The 25,296-nt window shown below is 38.5% G+C and overlaps 1 long non-coding RNA gene across 2 annotated transcripts in view; it reads right to left on the reverse strand.

Annotated features, from left to right (window-relative positions):
• Nucleotides 1-245: 245 nt before the first annotated feature.
• The window catches only part of LOC139046462 (uncharacterized), a 159,949-nt gene continuing 134,898 nt past the window's right edge, over nucleotides 246-25,296 (reverse strand). The window contains exons 2-4 of one of the 2 annotated variants that reach the window (XR_011506563.1): nucleotides 2,510-2,731; nucleotides 1,932-2,367; nucleotides 265-1,665 (exon numbers count right to left, since the gene is read on the reverse strand). This is a non-coding gene — a long non-coding RNA (uncharacterized lncRNA). Of the gene's footprint in view, nucleotides 2,368-2,509; nucleotides 2,732-25,296 lie in introns of both variants that reach the window. The other variant, XR_011506562.1, reaches the window with a different exon arrangement.

Below are 25,296 nucleotides of genomic sequence, written 5' to 3' on the forward strand. Positions count from 1 at the left end.
AAATGTTTGGGTATGTGAAAACTGGGGATGAATAAAGAGAACCCAGTGCCTGCAGAAAAGCGTGAGGAAGGTAGGGGTATAGGAAGTATATTAGGTACATAATGCTACATAACAATTTACCCCCGAATTTAGCAGCTTAAAACAACAAACATTTATCATCTCTGGAGGGTAGCTGATGTGACAGATGACTTTCAATAAATATTTATATTAGAACTAGTTACAGAAATCATGCCAAGACTCAGAGAAGTGGTTGTCTTTATTTATTTTACTAATAATATGCCAGGCAGTTTAGAAATATTTACATATGTTATCTAATTTCATTATCACAATCATCTTATGACACAGCTGCCACTCTGTCTTAGTAATTAATTATTTAATTTATGTGTCTATTAAGCAACTATTTATTAACCTTCTACTCTATGCTAGATTCTGTGAATTCAGAAGCAAATAACACAGTTAATAATCCCTGCCTTCATGAGCTTATATTAAAGAAGGGAATGACAGACAATAAAGATACATGAATACACAGTAAAATGTGTAGTATGTCAGAGGGTGATGTGTGCTGTCAAGACAGTAAAGCAGGGAGGAGAAAGGAGGCACCCCAAATACAGAGAAATTAAGTAATCGCCCAGCATTGCACAGTCAGCAAGGGGTGGAAACATGAGTCTGATCCCACATATGCTAGTATCCTACTAACCATACACAATATCATAACAAGAACTTCACAGCTTCTTTAGGGCACTTTTTCAGTTAAGCTTCCTCAAGCAGCTAGTTGGAGAAAACCTTAATTCAAATGGTCAGTTGCTTCCCATACCAGGAAGCCCGGAAATTCCAGCCCTAGAGCTCCAGAAACCGTCTTCCCTCTGGGAACAAGGCAGCTGCAATTTTTGCTTTCCATCCAGATACTCCAACATCCAGTAGAAGAAAGTGAACACCTTCTTGGCAAAGAAACCTTTCCCAGAAGGCCTGAGTAGACTTCCCCTCATTGTCCGGAGCATGATCCAATGGCCCCAATGAGCACATTCCTGGCAAGGCCGTGAATACCCTCAGTATCCTGGATTTATTCCTGGAGTCAAATAGAGTTATCCTTTGCCGTTATGCAAGGGAGCAATGGTGATTTAAAGAAAATTTAAAGAAAAACAGGAAAAGTGGGCAGTGGGAAATCACCAACATTTGCCGTTAATATGGAAAAGCCTTATTCATGGTCTAGGGATCAACAGTAGACACATAAAAGAAATTTATTTCTTGAGTTAGTTAAGTTTAACTAAGTATTTATCAATTTGAATTAGAGTAAGAAATAGAAAAAAAGACTAGGAGGATTGGAGAAGAGGGAGAAGAAAGAGGAGGACATGTAGAAGAATTTTGATCCTCATATAAAGAAGAGCTAGTCCACAACACTCTGAATTGAGAGTGAAAAGACTCAATTCCTCCTCACTGCCCAGCCATTCAATAGCTGGGTGACTTGGGCTAATCACTTAACCTCTCTGTGACTCAGTTTCACAAACAGTAACTCTAGTCTAATGATGCTCGTTAGTCACATTTCATGAACAGCAGAAGACATAATAAAATACCTGTGTGTAGTGAAAAGAAAGCAATACATGACATTCCAGTCCAAAGCGGGTTTCTTCCCATCTACAGATACAGAGAGAATTGGAAGGAGTGTGTCTACAACACAAAAATAATTGAGTTAGTCAAGCAGATGATTCAAAGAGAGCAACACACATACACAGAAACAAGCATTAGGATGGGCGTGCACACACACACATCCCTGCAATGCTTGCTCATTAAAAAAAAAATTCTTGTTTATTGTTCTTTGAGCAATTATTGTTTGCCAGGCACTAGCTAAATAATTTACGAGGACTGTCTTCATTTAATTTCACAACAACCCATGAGTTAGGCACTATGATAGAATAGTTTTCTATTTGAGTTACCTGGGATAGATTTTTCAAATTTCCACATCATTTTATATATATGCACTTTCTCTTCACTGTTAAATGGATGCCATTTCAACGAATGACTATGGGCTTCAGATTGTTTCTCCTAAATTTAAACACAGTACTTCAGTCATTTTCCTTGCACCAATGAACCATTCCATAGTGCTTTGAGCTGATCGGATCAAAATTGTTCAGGAAAATTTAGCACCAGCCAGTTCCTAAATGCTGAGATGGCTCTGATTATTTCTTGGCTGTCCTGCATTTGCTCAGTCAGTCCCAACACCAGAACTTGGTGGTCATCAATCACTTGTAACATGTCCCTCTCAGCAATTCCTCAATGGAAACCTTGACTGAGGAATCTTATTGACAATAGCAAGCTAGTATTTCAAATAGTATTCCTCTTCAAAGCCTTTTACTCAGATGATGTGCAGACCTGATATGAGACAGAAAAACAAGGTCAGGAGGAGATGCAGAGAGAATGAGTGATTTGGCAGGTTTCCCGTGAGAGCTCCAAGGGAAGGACCAGGGCTAGGCCAGGAGCACGAGGTATGGAATTGGGAAAGGTGGAGACTTACCGTGACTCTGCCAATAACACGCTGTGTGTCCTTGGGCAATTTTTAAAAAATCTCCCAGCATCAATTTTCCCGTCTGTAAAAATGAGGGCACAGAACTAAGCTGCAGTTGGAAAGTATCTGGCATAGGTGCCAGTGGCAGACATCAAGGATCAATCATGGTACTTTTTCCCACTGAGCTACGATGGGGTCCCCATGTTCTTCTCAGCACACATTCCACGTAGCCTAGAACAATTAGAGTTGGCATATCATTTAGAATATATCTGTTATTCCTGGATGAAATAATCTCTAACATGCATTTTGGATCTAATATTTTAGGAATATATTGCTGCTGTGGAAAGAATCATGAACTTGCGATCAGAAGACCAGGTTTAAATTCTGGTTCTGACATTTATTACTTCTGTGACCTTAAGCAAATCAATTCATGTCTTTGATTTGTTTTTTTTTTTTTAATCTGCAAAATGGGAATAAAATATCAATGTGTTATGGTCAAAGTGAAGATCAAATGAGATATATGAGAATGAGCCCAAAAGCATATAACATATCCTGGAACACTGTAGACATTCAATCACCCATTAAAATAAATATTTTAAAGGTGATATCTGGTGAGACAAGCGCATACGTGATGAACTTGCTCAGAATGTTGGAAGCCACAAGGAAAGTGAAAGGGGAAGGGAGGGTCATTCCTTCTCAGATATTTCAACTCTTCCTTTTTTCCACCACTGCTGCTGCTGGATCTTACAGTCCTAGTCCTGGCCTTGTTATTAGCAGCCTGTATCTCATGTCCTAACCCAATCAAGAGGCTGGGTCTTCCTCTTCACCTCTTAGATATATCTGCCTCACAAATCAGTTTCTGAATAACATATCCAAGAACATCTAGGATCTGTCTGATCCCTCTCTATTATTTTCTCCTCCACTGTGTCCCCTCTCCCCGCAGACAAAGGGATAGATATTCCACCAGTATATTAACCCAATGGGCTACTTTGACTTGGTTCATCTAGATTCAGTCTCAATTGTGTGTGTTTGGGGGAAGGGTAGCTTAAGGTTGGGGGTGATGCTAGGGAATTTGTTCCTTCCACATCACCACCACAACCCTAAGTGTCTAGAACCTCAGTCTCTGTTTCTGAAGTTCATAATCACCCTGATTTTGAAAGATGGCTGTCCACACAAGATAATTATGGTGAGAGGGTTAAAATACCAGGGCACAAGAAGTGTTCTGGCTTGTCAGTTGGTTTTTGTTGAATTTATTGATTGCAATTACAAGCACTCGTCCAGAGCTCCTTGGCACAGGTGAGGTATGGTGCTCACTACTGGAGTAGAGTTGGGATGATCTTTAGTCCACATATCTCCCTGCACAGGTGGCAAGTGCTCCATGCTGAGGCAAAACAGAGAAATCTATTTTGATGCCAGCAGTTGAATTGCTGCTCCTCTCTACTCTCGCCCCAATCTACAGGATTTTATCTACTTTTGTGTGATTGTGTTTATGTGTGTGTGTGTGGGGGGGTACTCATTATGCATACATGCATATCTTGTCTTTTTTTCTTAGGTCTGAATCAGTTTATGCATTTGTATTCTATAAATATGGTGTTACCCAAAGTAGGAATGGGTTTATGTATAGGAGTCTATGCTGGGTAAAGGACTGGCTCAGGGTCCAAGGGAAGAAATTTGATGAGCTACTAGGTAGGTAGAAAGCATATTAATTAATGCTTTTAAATATTTTCCAGTCACCATTTTTACTAGAACATCGTTTGCTTTAGTATAACCAATGACATAATAATTACCCTATAAATCATGAATATATTCTAATCAGAACAGATTTTGTTTGATGAATTTGGATAGCCAAAGGTGGGCATGGAAATGATTCTAGGAGTAGCGGCTGGGAAGAGCTGAATTATCTTGCAAAATAGAGTAAATGTGATTTGGAAGCTCCTGAAGTCATCTGGGAGGGATGAGGTCTGGAGAAGACATAGAAAAGGGAGAAAGTAAAAAGAGAAGAACTGGTGTGAGGCTTGCATACTTCATAGGATGAAGCAGTCATGAATAATCCTCAGATGAGTGGCAAAGGGACTTTTATAACCAAGAACATCTAATACTCAGTTTGGAGTAGTTCGCATTATTGTAACATAAAACTTCTCTTAGCTCTCCAAAGTTTTCACTAAAATATTCTGTACATAAAAGTGGGTATATGTGAGTCAAGTGAGTATATGTGTGTGTGTGAATGAAAGAAGGGCAAAGATGAATGTCCAGGTTGACACAGCTTAGAGCAGTCTCTAGCTATGGGGCACCATGCATATGATGCTAGGATGACTCATACAGGGTGAAGCCATGAGTTTAAACTATACAAGTATGGCCCTGCTCAAAAACTTGAAGAAATATCACAAGAGTTTTTGACCCCCAAATGGCACAAAATTTGGTAGCCAAACCAATCGCATCTACATCTCAAGGATCAGGAAGTCTCAGTGAACATTTGGGTTGGATGCTCCCCATAACCCAGATCAATGCCTTCTTCTCTATGGAATCTTCTTCAAACACCATCCAAGGAAAATTAATTACTTCTCAAGGTTCTTACATAACTTTGCTTATATAGAACTTGTCATTATGGATTTGGATGTCTGTGCCCGTCTCTCACACTAATCTACTCCTCAATGCTATGCCTATTTGTTAATATTTCTTCAAGACTTACTCCCATGTTCTATTCAATGAATTAAAACTGTAATACTTTTCCGTTGCTTCCTAATAAAAGTCTACATACCTCTGCATTTGTTTAGGACTGAGAAAATAAATCCAGTCAGAAGCAGGAGGAAATGGCAGAAACTGTGACAGTATGTGCAGAAATCTCCAAAGGCTGCAGAACAAAGTAATAGACTAACTAAAAAGTGGTGAACCCCAAAGATGAACTTAGAGGTTTTACTGGCAGGAAGTCAGGCCCTCCATAATACCTCTCTGTATCCAAATGTTAGCATGTTCCCTTCCCTCTTTTTTACCTCTTTTCTCCTCCTACCCCATCCTACTGGAGCTTGAACAAAAGCCAAAGGCTCCATCCCCAGTAACCTAGAGTTTGATGAGACCTGTTTCTATGGTAATGAAGTAGTCAACATGGGGTCCCATAGGCCACTGCAGTGAGGAGATAGAGTCTATGTGGAAGCTCAAGTTGGATATTGAAAGTATGTCTCTTCAATGACTCTGTCTAATAAACTATGGCCAAGATCCAGTATACTTTAGGAGCTCTACAGGTTCAATAGGTTTTGGTGGATTTGAGGGAAGGCAAAATATAATATATAACATTAGTTCTATGCCAAAAATAACCGCTAAGTTTTAAATAACCAGCCTACAAACAAAGTTTTGGAAGAAAGCCCATTGATCCTTTAAGTCATAGCTTTCCAAAAAAAGAGCTTAAATTGTTAAATTGCCCCACACTCCCATTCCCAAACCGGAGGGAGTTTCCACACCACCCTCAGAATTCATTGGACATAATTTTAACATTTGCATTCTCAGGAGTGTTTATGGAACACTCTGTGGTCCGCCCTATTCTAATTTGGCCACGGGAAGATGTTCAAATTGATTGTTCAAAATCAATTTAAGGGACCATTAGTCATCCAGAGGCTAATTGCTGTTATTATCTTATTATTCATCATAATCCCAATAACACAAGAATAATGCAAAATTGAAAAGGTAAATCCAATTTGCTATGCAGGCATCAGAAAAGATCATAGCGATTTCTAAACACAGCCCTTGGGAAGGAAATTCAGCGCTCTTTGCTCCAGTCAGTTTGCAAACATCTAACCAGCCCTTCCTGTAACAAAGCCCTCAATTTGCTACTGAGACAGGGGCTATGTGTGTGGGGGAGGGCAGTGGGTGGTGGGAGGATATAATAAAAGAAAGCATATGGTCCTCGATTTGATGGAGCTTTCTGTGCACAAAAGGTAATGTGACAATTTGCTACTATGAAAAAAACAGAAGCTAAGTATAAGACTATTCACTAATTATTACGGGTACACAGTGTAGGAAATAATTAGTTTCTTTCTTCAGGGATCGAGGAAGACTTCACAGAAGAGGTGGCTTAAAAGCTACGTCTTGAATGATACCTGGGATTTCATTGATCTGACAAAGAAAAGAGAAGGCAACCTGTTCAAGGAAATTGAGTGAACAGAGGCACAGAAAAAGTGCAGGTGGTTTTGTGAATGGTGGTGTTCCTGTTTGGTCTGAGCAAAGAAAGAGGAGGCCGGAAGAAGGTGGGATGGGGAGAATTTATAGTTGGAGATGAGACTAAAAGAATATTGCTCCGGGGCTATGATGGGCCAGGATGGCAGGAGGAGCAACTGAAATTTTATCTTGGGAGCAGAAAGGAAACCACTGAGGCTTTAAAGCAGGGAAATATGAATACAGCTCTCACGTCTGTATTCAGGAAGAGAAGTCTGATGCCAGTTATGAAGGTTGGTTTAGAGGTGGAGGGTCTGAAAGCAAAAAAGCAAGTAGATTTTGAGTCATTGGAAAAATGTGAGTGAGATGAAGAAACTCAATCTGTGCTGTCAGAAACCATGTTGCTGTGAGTAATATTTTACATGGTTCCACACAGTGAAATATTAGGCAGTAGTGAAAATGAATGAATTCTTGCTATACTCAATGATATAGGCAAATTCTAAACACAACATATTGTATCAAAATAAAAGAAAGTTGCAGAAGACTACTTACACTATAGGACCATTTTTTAAAAGATTAAAAATAAACTAAATAACAGGGTTGGGGTATGTAAATATGTGGTAAACTTTAAAAATGCAATAAAATCATAAACACACCATGCAGGACAGATGTTACCTCTGGGGAGGAGGCAGGGAGAAAGAATCTGAATAGGACGCATTCATGGCTTTCAAGGACATTGCAGATGCTGTTTGAGTCTTTGCCAATTAGGCAGTAGGTTAACAAGCGTCTCTTTTATGATTGTACTTCATAACTTATGTATACATTTCATCGCTTTGTATTCTTCAAATATTACACTAGTAAAAAAAAAAAAAAAAGCTTGTTTTCCTGCAAGCATTAATTTTAGGAAATCAATTTCCCCTAAGCAATAAGCAAGCAAGCAAGCAAGCGACTGAGAAAAATATCATTCTCTTCATTGACCTCTTCTTATCTCAATATTCCAGATTATTCAAGAGAAGTGTTTCTGCTTGTTTTTTTAATCAACATAATTTGGAGATGCAAAGTACTTAAGATGGCTGCTACCTTGCCTCTGGCCCTTTAAATGAAGTCAATACTTCCACACATATTGTGGAGAATTGCACAGAGAATACAACTATGAGCAAGAAAGGGTTTACAGGCTCCATTTACAGACTCAATCCATTGCTTCCCATTCTCAGGTCTTCAGACTTCTTATCCCTGGTCCTGGTCCCTGGCTTTTCACATCTGTTCCTATAAGATGTACAGTAATGATACGGAAGGGCTAGCATGTGTCAGGCTAGCATATGAAGCATTTTGTAATATATAATTCACTGCATTCTTGTAGCAACCCTATGAGACATTGAAATCTTGAATTTTCAGATAAGAGTTCTAGGGCTTATAATTATAAAATGACTGGCCTAGGTTAGCTAAGTGATAAGTAGTAGGACCTGGTTTTGAACACAGGTTATCTGAGTCCAGAGCCCATGATTGTAACCACTTTGATAAATTTCTTTTTCTGATTAGCTTTGCAAGAACTCTTCTCCTTGGGTTTGGTGGGCCCTTGTCATTTTCAGGGATAAACATGCCCACTGACAAATTTAGATTCTCATGTGAGGAGGAGAAAGTTCAGCTAACATCAGCCAAAAAAATAAGGACAGTACAGACCTATCTCAGATTTTCAAACCGGTTTAGTAAATGGGTTTAAACATCCATGATGACATAATAACACAGAGACTTGGAAAGGGAGCTAAGATATGGTCTGGGCCATGATGTGGGTTATGGAATTAGGTGAGCACGGGAGAGCAGAAGAGGAGCAGTTCAAATGATAGTGCTCACATAACACCACAGTCTAGGTCTCTGTTGGAACTGGCATTCATCTCTGAAGAGGTAAATTATGAAAAGTCCTGGCGAGAAAGGATGGAAGAAACCAAATTCTGAGTAATCTTGTCCCTGTAGGGTAGAGACTCAGCTGTGATTCCTTGTATTAGAAACAGAGCTTAGCAAAGGAAAGCCAGGTTCACTAAGAGAAAAGACAGAAGCCATTGATTCAGCCAATCCAGCTGGAGTTTATAGTTAATGTCCAATGCTGGTGACCAAGAGCATGGACTCCAGGGGCAGACAGCCTTGTTCACATTTTGGACTCAACCACTCTCTAGTGAATGCCTACCTCACTGGCATAAGTGCTAAATGAAACAATGTAGCTCAAAGCCTCAGTGTTAGCGGCATATGGTAAGTGTTTACTATATGATAGGTTAAAGAAAAAGAAAGTAAGGATGTTTGGACTCAGAAAAGACTGCAGACTTTAGGACATATTATTTTTAAGCCCATTTGTTTGGGGCAGAATTTGAGGTCTATGCTCTGTAACTTGGCTTGTTTAGAAGTTATCCCGTTCTCCCTGGCTCCGAAAGGGCAAAACCACTGGTTGAAAGCTCATCAGGTCCTTACTCCAGAATGGGGCTGATGAAGGCAAGGGCAAACAGAGGTCAGAATTGGAAGCTTTCACCAAGGAGAACACAATGCTGGCTGGAATACAACCAGATGGAAAGGCTGCTCTCAAGCCTCAATTATGATTGTGTTTTTTTGTTTTTGTAGTTATGGTTTGTTTGTTTAATCTCTTTCAGTTGACAAATCTGGTAGGAATACTTCCCGGGGCTTGGTGGATTCAATACTTAAAAGTTCATGGGGGGAGATTATATTTCCATTTAACTCTACCAATTACCCTTGGTTCAATGTGATTAGGCAAGTTAGGGTAAATTATTGTTAGAGGGAATCTTATTACTCTGGTCTGCATTCAGTATATCCTGAAAGGATCAGGGAACCTGGAGAATCTGGATAATGGAAAGAATACTAGTCAGAAAAGGAAGATCCCGCGCATTCCTATTTAATGCTCTTGTTGTATGGCTTTGGCTCCTTCCCCTAGAAGTCAGAAGTCAGAGAAGCACTATCAATTACAACCCTCTAGACTGTGATAATTGCAGTATTGAGTTATTACAATGCATAAGTAGTAAACAAATAAATAAAATAGAGCTAATAAAAGTGAGGGATTAACTAAGACTGTAGAGTGTGGAAGCCTTCATGGAAGAAGTGGCTTTTAAGCTGGGATGTAGAGGCAAGATGACTCCAAAGATGTTCAGCCCATTGAGAGCCTTCAACATGAGGCCAACAACTTTGAATTATCCTCCCAGGCAAAGAGGCAGTATACTGCTGGGAAAGAAGAATTGAGCAGGTCAAGAAACCTAGAATCCTGATTATCTGTGTGTCTCTGGGAAGACATTCACTTTCTCTGATATATGCAGAAAGAATGACAGAATGAGAAAGTCCAGGTCAATTTTTGTATGATTCAAAGGTTTCTGGAAAGACGTGTTTTGTATGTACAGATGTGTATGTACTCATGAGATAGGTAGCTACTCTTTCCTTTAAGTCATAAATCATCCCTTGAATTGCTGATCAGCTGTCCACAAAGGCCAGAAGGATGCTCTTGCCTGTCAGGTGTCTGTTTCATCCCTGTGTAATTGGCTCCTGAGTGTTTCAATATATTGGCAGCCATGACCCAGCTAGTAACTTACAGGAAGGGGAGGAGTGAGGGGGCCAAGCAAAATGTTATCTTCAGAAGATAAAAGGAGGAACAAAGATATTTATCCCTCCCCATTTCTGTGATTCCACCAAAAATTAAGGGAGCAAATTAAGTGTTCTTGGGAGATAATGCTAGATGAGGGCACATGTACTTAAGTGTGTCAGAATCATAGGCAGGATGCACATAAGCAATTATCTGATTGTGCCCCTGAACAAAAAAGGCCACCTAGAAAACCCTAAAGAGGCAGTGTGATATAAGAAAAGAGCCATGCTATCAGAGTCAGAAGAAGTGCGTTTGAATGTTAGGCCTGCTCCAACATCATGCCTGACTCTGATATATGAATTATCTTCACAAAGATTCTGCTATTTGTAAAATGGTCAAATAATGTTTATGATGCCAAATTTCTAGGGAGAGTCAATGAGATAATATATATGAAGATACTAGATAAAGCATTTGGCACATAAAAAGGGATCAGTAGTGTTGAGGAACAATCGTTGGCTTGAGTTCTTTGAGTATAAGGATTAAATTTAAGGCAGATTGTTGAGGCAAATAATAGATTTTAAGAATATCTCTGAGTGAGCTGAAGTCTTAATGACACACGAGAAGAGGAGAATCTCACTGAAATGTGAGTGTAAGGTGTTTCTTTGAATCTTAGAGCAAGACTCTGGTTCTCTCCTCCAGGACATGTGATTTCTCCAAGTTTTTCACCTACTTCCTTATTCTTTAGACGTCTTCTCTACACCCAGAGCTTTTATGTGCTAGATTCTATTATTCAACCCTGTAGCTTGATAATGGCCTCTTATGGCTGGTCTTTTTGCTTCCAGTTGCACCTTTCATTCGTTTATCCGCTCATGTATTCAACTGATACTCAACGCATTTATCATGTTACAATATCCACCATGCTGGTGATATAGATATACGATGGTGGTGTCATAGACAGACAATAACCCCTGCCCATGGAGACTTTGCACTCTAGTTAGGAGAGGAAGACAGTAAATAACTTATAAGATCAGAAGATGATTCTTGCAATGGAGAAAATCAAGCAGGAACAGGGGGTGAGAGGCAGGGGTGGATGCATGCAATTTTTAACAGAGTGGTCAGAGCAAGTGTCCCTGAGAAGGTGAAATTTGACCAAAGACCTTTAGGAAGTGAATCATGCAAATATCTCCAAGAAGGACATTATAGAGAAGAGCTAGTGTAAAGGCTGTTACATGGGAGTAGGTGTTGGGAATATCAAGGAACAAAAAAGAAACCAAGTGGTTGGAGTGAGATGAACAGGAAAGGCAGTACCAGTAGGGAATGAAGTTAGAGAGGCCAGACAGAGACATTAGTTGTATGGGGCCTTGCAGACTATTATAAAAACTTTGACTTACTTTAAGTGAGATGGAAATCTATTAAACAGAGGAGTGATGTTCTGGCTGCTATGTTGAAAACCGACCTATACGATGCAAGGACAAAAGGCAATCGAATAACTCAAATGAGAGATGCTGAGGCTATTAGCAAAAGAGGTGGTAAAAACTGGACAGATTTCGCTGACTTCAAGATGTACTACAAAGCCATAGTGATCAAAACAGCATAGTACTGGTACAAAAACAGGCACACAGAACAATGGAAAAGAATACAAAGCCCATAAATAAAGCCACACATCTATGGACAGCTAAGCTTTGACAAACGTGCCAAGAACATACAACGGAGAAAAGACAGTCTCTTCAACAAACGGTGTTGGCAAAACTGGACAGCCACATGCAACAGAATGAAAGTATACCATTATCTCACTCTATACACAAAATTAGCTCAAAATGTATAAAGACTTGAAGATAAGCCCTCAAACCATAAAACTCCTGGAAGTTAATATAGGTAGTACACTCTCTGACATGGAACTTAAAAGGATATTTCCAAATACCATGTCTTCTCAGACAAGGGAAACAAAAGCAAAAATAAACAAGTGGGAGTTCATCAGACTAAAGGGCTTCTGCAAGGCAGAAGAAACTAGAATCACAACAAAGAGACAACCCACCAATTGGGAGAAAATATTTTCAAATCATATATCTGACAAGGGGTGAATCTCCACGATATATAAGGAACTCACACAACAGAACAATAAAAAAACAAAAAACCCGATCACAAAATGGGCAGAGGATGTGAACAGACATTTTTCCGAAGAAGATATACAGATGGCCAATAAATACATGAAAAGATGTTCAACATCACTAATCATCAGGGAAAGGCAAATCAAAACTACACTAAGATACCACCTTATGCCTGTTAAAATGGCTATAATCACTAAGACTAAAAATAACAAATGTTGGAGAGGGTGTGGAGAAAAGGGAACCCTCATACACTGCTGGTGGGAATGCAAACTGGTGCAGCCACTATGGAAAAGAGTATGGAGATTCCTCAAAAAACTAAAAATAGAAATACCATATGACCCAGGTATCCCACTACTGGGTATCTACCCAAACAATTTGAAATCAACAATCCAAAGTAGCATATGCACCCCTATGGTCATAGCAGCACTATTCACAATAGCCAAGACATGGAAGCAATCCAAGTGCCCAGTGACTGATGACTGGATAAAGAAGATGTGCTATGGGCCGGCCTGGTGGCATAGCAGTTAAGCGCACACCTTCTGCTTCGGTGGCCCGGGGTTCACTGGTTCGGATCCCTGGTGTGGACATGGCACCGATTGGAAAGCCATGCTGTGGTAGGCGTCCCACATATAAAGTAGAGGAAGATGGGCATGGATGTTAGCTCAGGGCCAGCCTTCCTCAGCAAAAAGAGGATTGGTGCAGTTAGCTCAGGGCTAATCTTCCTTAAAAAAAGAAAAAGAAGATGTGGTATGTACATACAATGGAATACTACTTAGCCACTGCAAAACTGAATTCATCCTATTTGCAATAACATGGAAGGACTTGGAGGGAATTATGTTAAGCAAAATAAGCCAAACTGAGAAGGACAAACACCAGACGATTTCACTCATATGTGGAATATAAACAAACACATGGACAAAGAAAACAGTTCAGTGGTTACCAGGGGAAGGAGGGTGGAGGGTGGGCACAGGGGGTGAAGGGGAGCACTTATGTGGTGACAGTCAGGAAATAATGTACAACTGAAATCTCACATTGACGTACACTATTATGGACTCAATAAAAAAAATTAAATCTGAAAAGAATGTGGGCAGATTTGCAGTCTACTTTGCAGTAAGAACCGCCAGCTATTGGTGATGAATTGGCTGTGGGCTGATAAAGGGAGAAAATTCAAAATTTCAACTGCCTTGTGTAATCTGAATTCCAAGCACCCATTTCCAAGAGGGGGGCTCTGATTCTCTGTGTAGAGCTTTTCCCACCAAGATATCTCACATGCACTGGATAGTATATGCATTAGCCACGCCATCCGGAGCAGCTGTGGCAGCAAAGCATGGGGGTGGGGTGTGTAAACTGGTTCCATGCTGGAGGTCAAGGCTACCTGGGGCTGTCCTTTCAGCACGGGGTGTGGACAGGGAAAGTTCTCCATAGAAAGGACGGGGACCATTCCCTTAGAATGGGATGAGTTGTCACCAGTATTGGCATGCGTTATTACAAGTCATCTTATCTGCCTCATTGTACAGATTGGGATACGGCAATCACAGTGATGACACAAGAATCTCAGTTTTACACAGCTATGCGATGGTTTGAATAAGACTAGAGTCCAAGCTCTCTGTCTCTTTACTTTTTCTTTCTTCACTGCACTCCAACATTCATCTTTAAAGGTTTTTGGCCTTGTGTTTACTTCCCAAATCATGAAGTCTCCAAGTGAGAGCTTCTGTTCTTGACACCAGCACGGGGCAAATGCATTGTACTGTGCAGTAGTCTTGAGTGTGGCTCTGCTGTCATCTTGCTAGGGTTCAAACCAAAGATCTTATTAAACTTGTGTCCTCGGGCAAATTGCGTCATTGCTCTGAGCCCTTAGTTTGGGGTTTATATTCATGCACATTTCACAGGGCTATTGTTTAAAATAAACAAACTAATGCATAGGAAATGCCCAACAGAGTACCCAAACCCATATTAAGTGGTTAAAAATATTTATTAATACTATTTATTATTAATAGTAGTATTAATAACATTCACATCTTGGATGGGGAGATGAACAGGCGTATAAATGGATGAAAGAATACCCCATGACATCTTTTTATGAAAAGCGACTTTCCTTTGATGAGGATTTCTTGTTCTTTGATCTGCTTTGGCAGCCTATCTAAAAGGGTAGGGATTCCAGTTTTAAACCATACCCCCCTGGGTTATCTGAATAGAATGATTGAAGCGGAGAAAATGGTCAATAATGTTAAGAACAGAGCTCATCCAACAGAAATGGCTCCAGCTGCAAGATCATCAGCCCCATAAATTATTTACGCTATTGTTGATCTAGAATCCACTGCTCCAATTTTAAAATTAATTTAGTCTAATTACCCCCACTTAATAAGATAACTTGTCAGTTATCACCACTCCCATAATCTCCTGCATTTCTGTCTCTTTTTAGCCTAAATTATCCTCTTCTAAGCTTGTTTTTAATGTATTGCAAAAAAAAAAAATCCTTGGAGGTATAATTAACTTTTTCATTCAGAATCCTAATTTCCTCTCCAGCTCTGTTGCTGCAGTATTTAAACTATTTATTATGCAAACTTGCAGAACTTAAACCATGAATTATGTACAAATCTCTGGATGTAAGCTCTGTCATAATCATGGCATCCCGGTGCCTTTCTAGTTCAAGGTAAGCAAAATGTGAGTGAAATGAATGTTGCAATTTACAAATAGGGTTATATTTGAGGCTAGGATTTTGAAGGGTAACTCTGTGCCAGTTAGTATTTTTCATATCATCTTTAAATATATAACTTCTTAAGTCTTTTTTTATCTATTTCTTTGTTGTTACAAATGATGGAGATTTTGATGTAGCTGTTTTTATGCAAGTTTAATGAGTACCAATAGCTTTCCATTCATTCATTCACTCACTCACTCATTCTCTCATTCATTGGTCAAATATTCATTGAAGAATAACCTAGTGACTACTGAGCTAGGAAAAGAGTTAAAACAGTAAATTCAATGTACTCAGTCCCAAGTCTCAAGGAACTCATATGTTAGTAGATGATATAGAGACTTAGACAATTAAATACAGCTTGATAAGTGCTATGATGAAGGGAAACAAAACAATGTGGGAAGACAAAGGAAGGGTATCTAAACAGACTGAGGATGACAAGGACAGTGAGTTTGATGTTAAAGTTGAGAGCAAGCTGCAGGTGCCACTTGGGCAAAGGAAGGGGGAGAGTATTACTTCTGTGTATACGCGTGTGGAAGGGAAAGAGTGAGCAGAGTCGAAGTGGGCAGAAGACAAGTATGTGTACTGGCTAGAAGGTCAGATAGAGCATGGTCTCTTCAAGGGTTGAAAAAGAAAAACATTCAGCATGGCTAATATGTGGAGAGTGAGGAGAGGCAAGAAATGGGGCCATAAAGGGAGAGATTGATAACCATATGTTTACATCTCTTACACATTAGCATATTCAATTAATCAGACCTGTTTTACTAAGGGCAAAATGGTAAAAGATCACTAGACTGAATGGTAGAATCTAGAATTATCAATTTTTAATTATCTGGTGGCACATATACAATCAAGCAGATTACATGTGTGCATATCCAGCAGCAGAACATCTGAAAAAATAAACAAATAAAATCTCTGAGTCTTCTTATCTGTGTGTCCTAAGCAAGTTATGTAACTTCTCTGACCTTCAATTTCTTCAACTGTAAGACCACAGGCGATAGTACTAGTAGACTGTGAATAGTCAGCCAACAAAGCTATAAAATTTTGGCCTTAAAGTTCAAGTGGGACATCTAACTCCCCAAACACATGTTCATTGCCATTTTCTACCATCTTCTACCAATTTGCCTCTGAAGTGGAGAAAGGCAAATCATGGAATGAATAATGGATTATCCTTACTATGCTTGAACGTGCTTGAAGCACTGTTCTTAATGATTTACACCTATCAGATCACTTAAACTTCACAATAAACTATGAGGCAGACACTATTATTCTCACCGTTTTACAGATGAGGAACGGAGGTATGGACAGTTTTACGTAATTTGACTGAAATTAGTGATGTATAGGTAATCTAAACCCAGGCCGTTTGTGTCTGAAGCACCTCTGCTTCGCTACCACGGAATATATCTCTTTGGAGCAGAAATAAATAAACAAATGACAGTACCTTATGGTCTATGCTGAATGGACAGTGATTGAATATTTTTCCAGCTCTATTGAGACAATTGACATACAACATTGTGTAAATTTAAGGTGTACCATTTGATGACGATACACTAATATATACTGCACCATAATTATCACAGTAGGATTAGTTAACATCTCTATGACTCACATAATTGCTATTTCTTTTTTATGGTAAGAATATTTAAGATCTACTATCTTATCAACTTTCAAGAATATAATACAGTACTTTTAACTATAGTCACCATGCTGTATATTAGATCCCCACAACTTATTCATCTTATAACTGGAAATTTGTACCCTTTGACCAATGTCTCTCCATTTTCCCCATCCCCAGCCCCTGGCAACCATTATTCTACTCTGATTCTATGAGTTGGGGTTTTTTTAGATGTCACATGTAAGTGATATCAAACAGTATTTCTCTTCGTCCATCTGACTTGTTTCACTTAGTGTAATTCCCTCAAGTTCCACCCATGTTGTCACAAATGGGAAGATTTCCTTCTTTCTCGTGGAAGAATAATAGTCCATTGTGTGTGTATATATATATGCGTGTGTGTGTATATATATATCTCAATCATAACTTTATCCACTCATCTGTTGGTGAACACTTAGGTTGTTTCTGTGTCTTGTCTATTGTGAATAATGCTGCAATGAACACGCGAATGCAGGTATCTCTCTGAGATCCTGTTTTTATTTCCTTTGGATATATACTGAGAAGTAGGATTGCTACATCATATGGTAGTTCTACTTTTACTTTTTTGAGGAACCTTCATACAATTTTGCATAGTGACTGTACCAATTTACATTCCGACTAACAGTACACAAGGGTTTCCTTGTATCCACATCCTGGCCAACACTTCTTATCTCCTGTCTTTTGAGAATAACAATTCTAACAGGTGTGAGGTGATATCATACTGGGGTTTTGATTTGCATTTCCCTGATGATTGGTGATATTGAGCATCATTTCATGAACTTGTTGACCATTGTACATTTCTTTGGAAAAAGGTCTATTCAATTCCTCCGTCCATTTTTTTTTCTTTTTGAGGAAGATTAGCTCTGAGCTAACATCCACTGCCAATTCCCCTCTTTTTGCTGAGGAAGGCTGGCCCTGAGCTAGCATTCATGCCCATCTTCCTCTACTTTATATGTGCGACTCCTACCACAGCATGGCTTGACAAATGGTGCATAGGTCCACACCCAGGTTTTGGACCAGCAAACCATGGGCTGCTGAAGCGGAATGTGCAAACTTAACTGCTGAGCCACTGGCTGGGACCCTGTCCATTTTTCAATTAGATTGTTTGTTTCGGGCTTTTTTGCTATTGAGTTGTTCCTTATTTATTTTGGATATTAACCCCGTATCAGATAGACAATTTGCAAATATTTCCCCCCATTCTGTAGGTTTCCCTTTCATTTGTTGATGATTTCTTTTGCTGTGCAGAGGTTTTGTCCTTGATATAGTCCCACTTATTAATTTTTACTTGTTCTTTTGGTGTCATATCCAAAAAAACATTGTCAAGATCAATATCAAGAAGATTTTCCCCATATTTTCTTCTAGGAGTTTTGAAGTTTCAAGTCTAATGTATTTAAGCTTTTAATCCGTTTCAAGTTAGCTTTTGTGAGAGGTATAAGAGAGGAATCAAACTTCATTCTCTGCATGTGATTATCCAGTTTTCCCAACACCATTTATTTGAAGAAACTATCCTTTCTCCATTGAATATTCTTTGCTTTCTTGTCAAATTTTAGCTGCCTGTATGTGCAAGTGTTTCTTTCTGGCCTCTCAATGCTGTTCCATTCGTCTTTGTGCCTATTTTTATGTCAGTATCAAACTATTTTGATTACTATAGCTCTGTAATACATACAGTTGGAAATCAGGAAGTGGATGCCTCCAGCTCTGTTCTTCTTTCTCAGGATTGCTTTGGCTATTAGGAACTTCTGTGGTTCCAAATGAATTTTAGCCTGCTTTTTGTTATCCTGAAGGTGGAGTTGAAGCTGAAGTCCATGGTCTCTCCCTGGTCTGCTGATGGGGCTGGTTTTTTGCACGTTCTCACTAGCTAACTGCCAATGCTCACCCTCTCTACTATTGGAATGGTGCATAGAGAGCCCATCACAGGGCATGGGGGATGTGGGTGAGGCGCGTGGAAGACTAGGGGTGCCCTTGGGCCAGTTGGGGGTATCTGTGAGTGAGGCATCCTCGTTGGCTCATGGGCAGGCTTCTTGATGGAATCTGCAACACAGTTAGTAGGATCCACATCCCTTTAATTGCCTTTCCCAGAGTCTTATCTGCACTCTCCCAGCCTCTTCCTGCCTCCCAGTCATGTAGCTCACAACTCAGTACTTTGGATGGGAAGAGAGAGAAATGGGACTATTTGGAAATTTTCCACACAACTGGGGAAGCCAGGTGCTCACTCACACACTCTCACTTTCCCTGCTGGGAGAAATAACAGGATGAGAAGGTCTTTCTTGACACTGGCCTGTACTGCCTTGAGGGAGAGGTGAAGTGAGTAAAGTCCAGGTATTCCTCTTACCCTCTCCAATGCATCCAAACTCACATATTTTTGTTCCACTGGGGTGCTGGAACTTCTTCACTGAAAACCTGCTCTCCCCAAGGCTCACTGGTATGTGGGTGATTGTCTAAGTCAGTGTTCTCCTGGGGCTCCAGGACCACAGTTGAGAGGGATTGGAACCAAAGTACTGCCCAGGCAGGGTCCACAGTTGTGCTGAGGTCTATATGCCTATCACCCAACACCTAGGTGCTGAGGTTCCTCCTGTGTCCCCTGGCATGTGGTGCTGGCTCCCACATCTCCCATAAGGCACTTTTGTCCTTGGACGGATACCAAAGTGTTGTTGTTGAGGAGGAGGATATGACTAGAGACATCTTATTCGGCCGTGTTTCTGTGATAGTGTTTTCACATGGATCTTCATGATTTCAGAAGAGAGCGCCCAACCTGATGTTAACAGTGCAGGAATCTAATGTATGACACAGAGAAAAGGCTTATGAATATTTTTTTAAAGGAAGGACAGGGTCAGCCCCAGTCGCCTAGTGGTTAAGTCTGGCACACTCCGCTTTGGCAGCCTGGGTTTGGTTCCCTGTTGCAGACCTACATCACTCATGTGTCAGTGGCCGTGCTGTGGCAGTGGCTCACACACAAAAAGAGGAAGATTGGCAACAGATGTTAGCTCAGGGCAAAAATTCCTCAGAAAAGAAAAAAAAAAAAAGAGGGATATATGAACAAAGCTATAAAAGATAGAGAGGAGGACCCCAGTGAACCAGGAAACCAGCTCAACTGGAAGTGACATGACTTGTGTCTTAATCTTACCTACTCAGTGATTTATCCTATGTAACCTTGGGAAGTGACTTCCTCTGTCTAGAAACTTAATTTGCACGATTGAAAAAGTAATAAATTATTAGAGCTGACCACTCAGGTAATTTTCAGGGTGGACATTTTATTTTAAAATCTCAAAATGACTATCCAACTTTAAGGGTACATTCTTTCCTTCTTAAAGGGATATCCTTGAGATATAACTTGATATTGAAGAAAGCATTTCTTGGCAACTTGCCTAATAACATTGAAGGCAATTAAAACTAAAGTATTTTTTTTTCTTGAAATCACATTTTATAGCACCAGCTGTGGAGTTTATTTGTTTGCTCAAGTTCTCCCAGTTGGAGTTAATATCTCTTTCCTTTATATTCTTATTGCACTTTCTCAGTCTCTTTGTTATAACACTTATAACAGTCTGGCTAATATTAAGATTGTTTGTTTATGTGCCTGTCTCTCCCATTGAATTAGAGTCCCCTAAAGGCAGGGACTGTTCTTAAGATCTCTTCCTCTCCCACTGTGCCTAGCATTGTGCTCAGCATGTCGTAAGGAATCAGTGAATATTCATTGGCTTGAATGAACTCACACTTCTGAAATTTGTCTGGATTTAAATTTTGGAAATTATTGCAATTGCTTTTCTGTTAACATGTTCTTTACACTAGCAGAAATCAGCTAGTATTTTATAAAAGCTTTGCCACTGAATTTGCCTTTGTTTAGTTGTTGGAATCTATATAAAAATCAGAACAAAATCTCAAAATGAAATAAAAAGGAAATGGCCATATTTAGATTAATCTACAGCAGCAACAGCAGTAACAGTAATAAAAAAGTAGGTTAGGGGATGGCTCACTGGTATAGTGATTAAGTTCACGTACTCTGCTTCGGTGGCCTGGGGTTCACAGGTTCATATCTTGGGTGTGAACCTAGCACCACTAATCAAGCCATGATATGGTGGCATCCTACATAAAATAGAGGAAGATTGGCACAGATTTTAGCTCAGCGACAATCTTCCTCACAAAACAAAAGCCAAAACAAAAACAAAAACAAGAAAGTAGGTTATACTGCAACATGCGTAAGAAACATGTATATGAATTTCTTAGGTTGACCCATGGTTAAATTAAACAGTATTATAATATCTTCAGATGAGTCTACAGGATTGCAAACTGACAAGTTTTTATAATGGGACAGGTTATATTAGTTGTGTATCATATTCTGGAAGGAAACATACTTAAAATGAGAAGACATGATTTCTGGTCTTTGTTTCACCTTTTTCTTGCTGAGTGATCATTAGCAAGCGAGTCAATATATGTCTACCAAGTAATAAGCATTCCATGAACAACTATTTAAAAGAATGGTATACTTTTACATTACTGGATCACAATGGGGATCAAACAGGATAATTTATGTCAGGAATCTTAGAAGTGATAAACATTTTAAAGAATGCAATGATGAGGGATGATTGTTAATGACATATAAACATGCAGTAAGTAATTCACGATTTTGCTTCTCTTAAAAGAAAATCTCAGGGCTGACCCCATTGCCTAGTGGTTAAGTTCAGCATGCTCTGCTTCAGTGGCCCAGGTTTGGTACCCAGGCGCGGACCTACACCACTCCTCAGCAGCCATGCTGTTGCAGTGACCCACATACAAAATAGAGGAAGATTGGCACAGATGTTAGCACAGGGCAAATCTTCCTCAAGGAAAAAGAGGAAGATTGGCAACAGATGTTAGCTCAGGGCAAATCTTCCTCAGCGAAAAAATAAAAATCTCTCTCTCTCTCTCATGAATGGGTTGGAAAAGGTGAACAAGGATATGCACAACTTTGGGAGAGAGAGAAAGATGCTTCAAAATGTGAATAGAAATATAATGATGAGATGCACATGAGCACTTAATAGTAATAAATTTGATCAATGTTTCGTAAATAGACAAAAATGAGTTCACAGGTACTCTAGTTCTAGAACTGGTTTGGTTTCCATCACATTTTTTTGACTCCAAGCTAAGCCTTAAGAAGATTCTAGAAAAATGCTGTCTTGAACATGCTACTGTGCTGAACAGAGTGGAAACAAGCAGCTATGGAGGATCTGAAGTGTTGTTAAGCCTCAGCTTCTGTCATAAACCTAATGGAATGGAATGTGAAGAATAGATTACCCTTCAAGTCAAAAGAAAGCCTCGGGATTAGTGGTGAGTGGCTGATCCATCAAAACATGCGGCCCTTCACAGAATAAGTTTCACTTGGGTTATAGTAAGTGTGCTCTATCTCCTGACATGCATGGGAAGGAGGACTTGAAGTGAGAAGATAGTAGGAGACCAGGAAATAGAGGGGTTGTGCCTTGCTGCCTCAACAGGGTGTGGACTACCACCTACAACTACGTACCAGATATTTCTGCACCTCCCATCTCTCAGGAGACTACTATACTCAAGGTTTTTCTGGAAGCTTGATTGAATGCCCCATAAAGCAGTCAAAGAAACATAATAAGACATCCAATGAGGCTTGCAGCTAGAATGAAAGGAAGAACAGAGAACAAAATAGAGAATTGAAGGAGAAAGAAATCAGTCTAAACAACTAAAACATCACTGAAGAGAATATGTGTGTGTGGTGGGTATAGTGTGTACATATGTATAACGTATATATATATGAGTATGTATATGTATGTGTGTGTTTACGCATACATATACATATATATACATGTACACACACTCATCCCTTGATATCTGTGAAGGATTGGTTCCAGGACCTTCCACAGATATCAAAATTCGTGAACGCCCATGTTCCTTACATAAAATGGCATAGTATTTGCATATAACGTCCTGTACATTTTAAACCATATCTAGGTTACCTTTAATACCTAATACAATATAACTAGCTGTTATACTGTATTATTTAAGGGATAATAACACGAAATAAAATTCTGTACATGTTCAGCACAGATGCAACCATCGTAAGCCTTTTGATCTGTGGATGGTTGAATCCATGACTTTGAAGCCTGCAGATAAGGAGGATCAACTGTATATATATATATCATATATATGATATATACATATATAAAATCTTTTAAAATTATAATTTTTATAGTCTTTTAAGATTGTAAGCTATTTACAATCTTATTGAAAGATATAAAATAAAATCTGCCAGAGAGAAAGACATCCCCTTGGATGGGAAGATTTAATACTATGAAGATTTAACACTATAAGGGGTCACTTTTTTCATTAATTAATATAAAAGAGAAAAGGATAGAGAGAGAAATGAGAGAGAGATCAAGTAGAAAAAATATCTCAAAGCACAACAATGATATGTGAAGTAATGAATATCAAGAATGCAGTTACAAATGACAGACAAAAAATATAGGAGATGAAGCACACAAACAGTAGAAGTTACAAAGGGAGTAAAAGGAACGTGTAGACAAGAAAATCAATTAAACAAATAAAAGAAGAATATTTGGGAAACCAGTACCAAGTAGAACTTATTCTTTGAATATAAGGTTCATTTGAACATAAGATAATTCTCTACATTACCATATTAAGGGGAAAACTAGCTGACTCTATTAAAATATTGTAAACAGGCATTCAATAAATTAGAAAAACATTCTTAAGAAAATATAGTTAAATAAGAATTGGATGAAACTATTAAATATAATAAATATTAGAAAATTGGAAGAAATGGCTGCTATTCACATTTAGTAATCAAAAGTGTCTTAGATATTCTAGCAAATATCCAAAAGCAGCAGAATTAAATAATTTTTGCTAAATATTTGAGGAGAAGAGATTTAAAACTATCTTTTGTTTAACAAAGTTATATGTAGAAAGAACACAGTGTTTCTGGCAGAAGATATTTATAGAAATAAGAGAATTTGGAAGGTGGCTGGATACAAAATAAACGTACAAATTAAACATACTTTCTTTTCCTAGGAATAAGCAATTGAAAAGAGAAATATAGATATAAACAAAATCGCCATAAAATGAAAAAGTTATCAGAAATTAATTTAACACTACGGAGACAGGATACATACAATCTTATACAATATTATTGAAAAACACAAAATAAAAGTTGCCAAAGAGAGTGGTATGCCTTTGGATGGGAAGATTTAATACCATAAAGGGTCAATTTTCTAGTAATTAATATAAAAATCAGGTCAATTACAATTAAAATAATCTCATGTAAGTTTTGTCTATCTAAATTTCTATCTAAACTTCTATATGTCTATCCGCATTTCTTGGGGAATGAAAATAATTCAATAAAATTTTCTTAAAGATCAGAAAAAGTCCTAAATAATATCCAAGAAAATTGTCAAAAGGAGAATAGTGAAGGTTGATTGTCTTGGTGCTATTAGTACATGTGTACTGTGTTTGACTAACTGTAGTGTTAGAATAAGAATATAAAATAAAGCAGTCTCTGAGAAGGCTGACAAAACTTGACTGTTCTAGCACACTATCCAGCCACATTAGCTTTTGCTGTTTTTTAGATGGAACGTGTCATGCACACTCCTTTATAAAGGTCTTTACATTTGCTGTTCCCTCTGTTTCAAATGCTCTGCTATTAGATATACAGAGATTGCTCTGTAGCATCATTCTGGTTTCTGTTCAAATGTCATTTTATAAAGGAAGAAATCTCTGTGCCCTCAATCTAAGCATCCTTCTCCGTTCTTCCTCCCCTGCTTTATTTTATTATTATCAATCATCGATCGATTGATTGATTGATTGATTTAGTTATTCAATTGTTTTCTGCTTTCCTCTAACAGAATATAAACTCCAGGAAAATGGGGACTTTATTTGTCTTGTTCCAGCTATACTTCTTGGACTTAGAAAATTGTACAGCAGAAAATATATATTTAGAATCCAAAAAGAGGTCACAATATTTATATGAGAATTTAAAATGTAACAAAAGCAGCATTTCAATATGGGGGAAAAGGATGATTAAACTAAATAGAGCTGGCACAACTGGCTACCCATCTGGAAGAAAATTAAGTTGGAGCCTGTCTCAGATGATAGAAAAATAAGTTCCAGATGGTTTAGAAGCTTAAATACAAAAATAAATGATTAAATAAATAAAACAAAAGTATCACAAGACATTCTAGGCATAGGTGTAACCCTCATAAGCTAGAAAAGAAAGAGAGGAGATAGAAAGAAACATTACAAAAAAAGAAACATATTTATCTGTATAAAAATTGGAATATATATCCTAATTGTTGTATATTATATATAACTATTTGTTACATATTATAAACAAATAATATATAATATATATATATAATATAGTAAGTAACCAAACAATGAACTAGGGAAATATAAAATATTTACCAACCTGATGACAAAAACAAAGTTTGACATAATTTTTTTGTGTTACAAATTCAAAGAAAAAAAAACCCAAAAGGAAAATGTAAACAGTCATAGATATCAAATCTGAATAGTGAATGAAAATATGAAGAGATACTCATATATCCTGTAGCCAAGGAAAGAAAACTTCCAGTTATAGTGAGGTATACCTTTCCATCCACCATGCTGGCAAAA

The sequence above is a fragment of the Equus asinus genome, chromosome 10 (assembly GCF_041296235.1).
Source record: "Equus asinus isolate D_3611 breed Donkey chromosome 10, EquAss-T2T_v2, whole genome shotgun sequence".
NCBI lineage: Eukaryota > Metazoa > Chordata > Mammalia > Perissodactyla > Equidae > Equus > Equus asinus.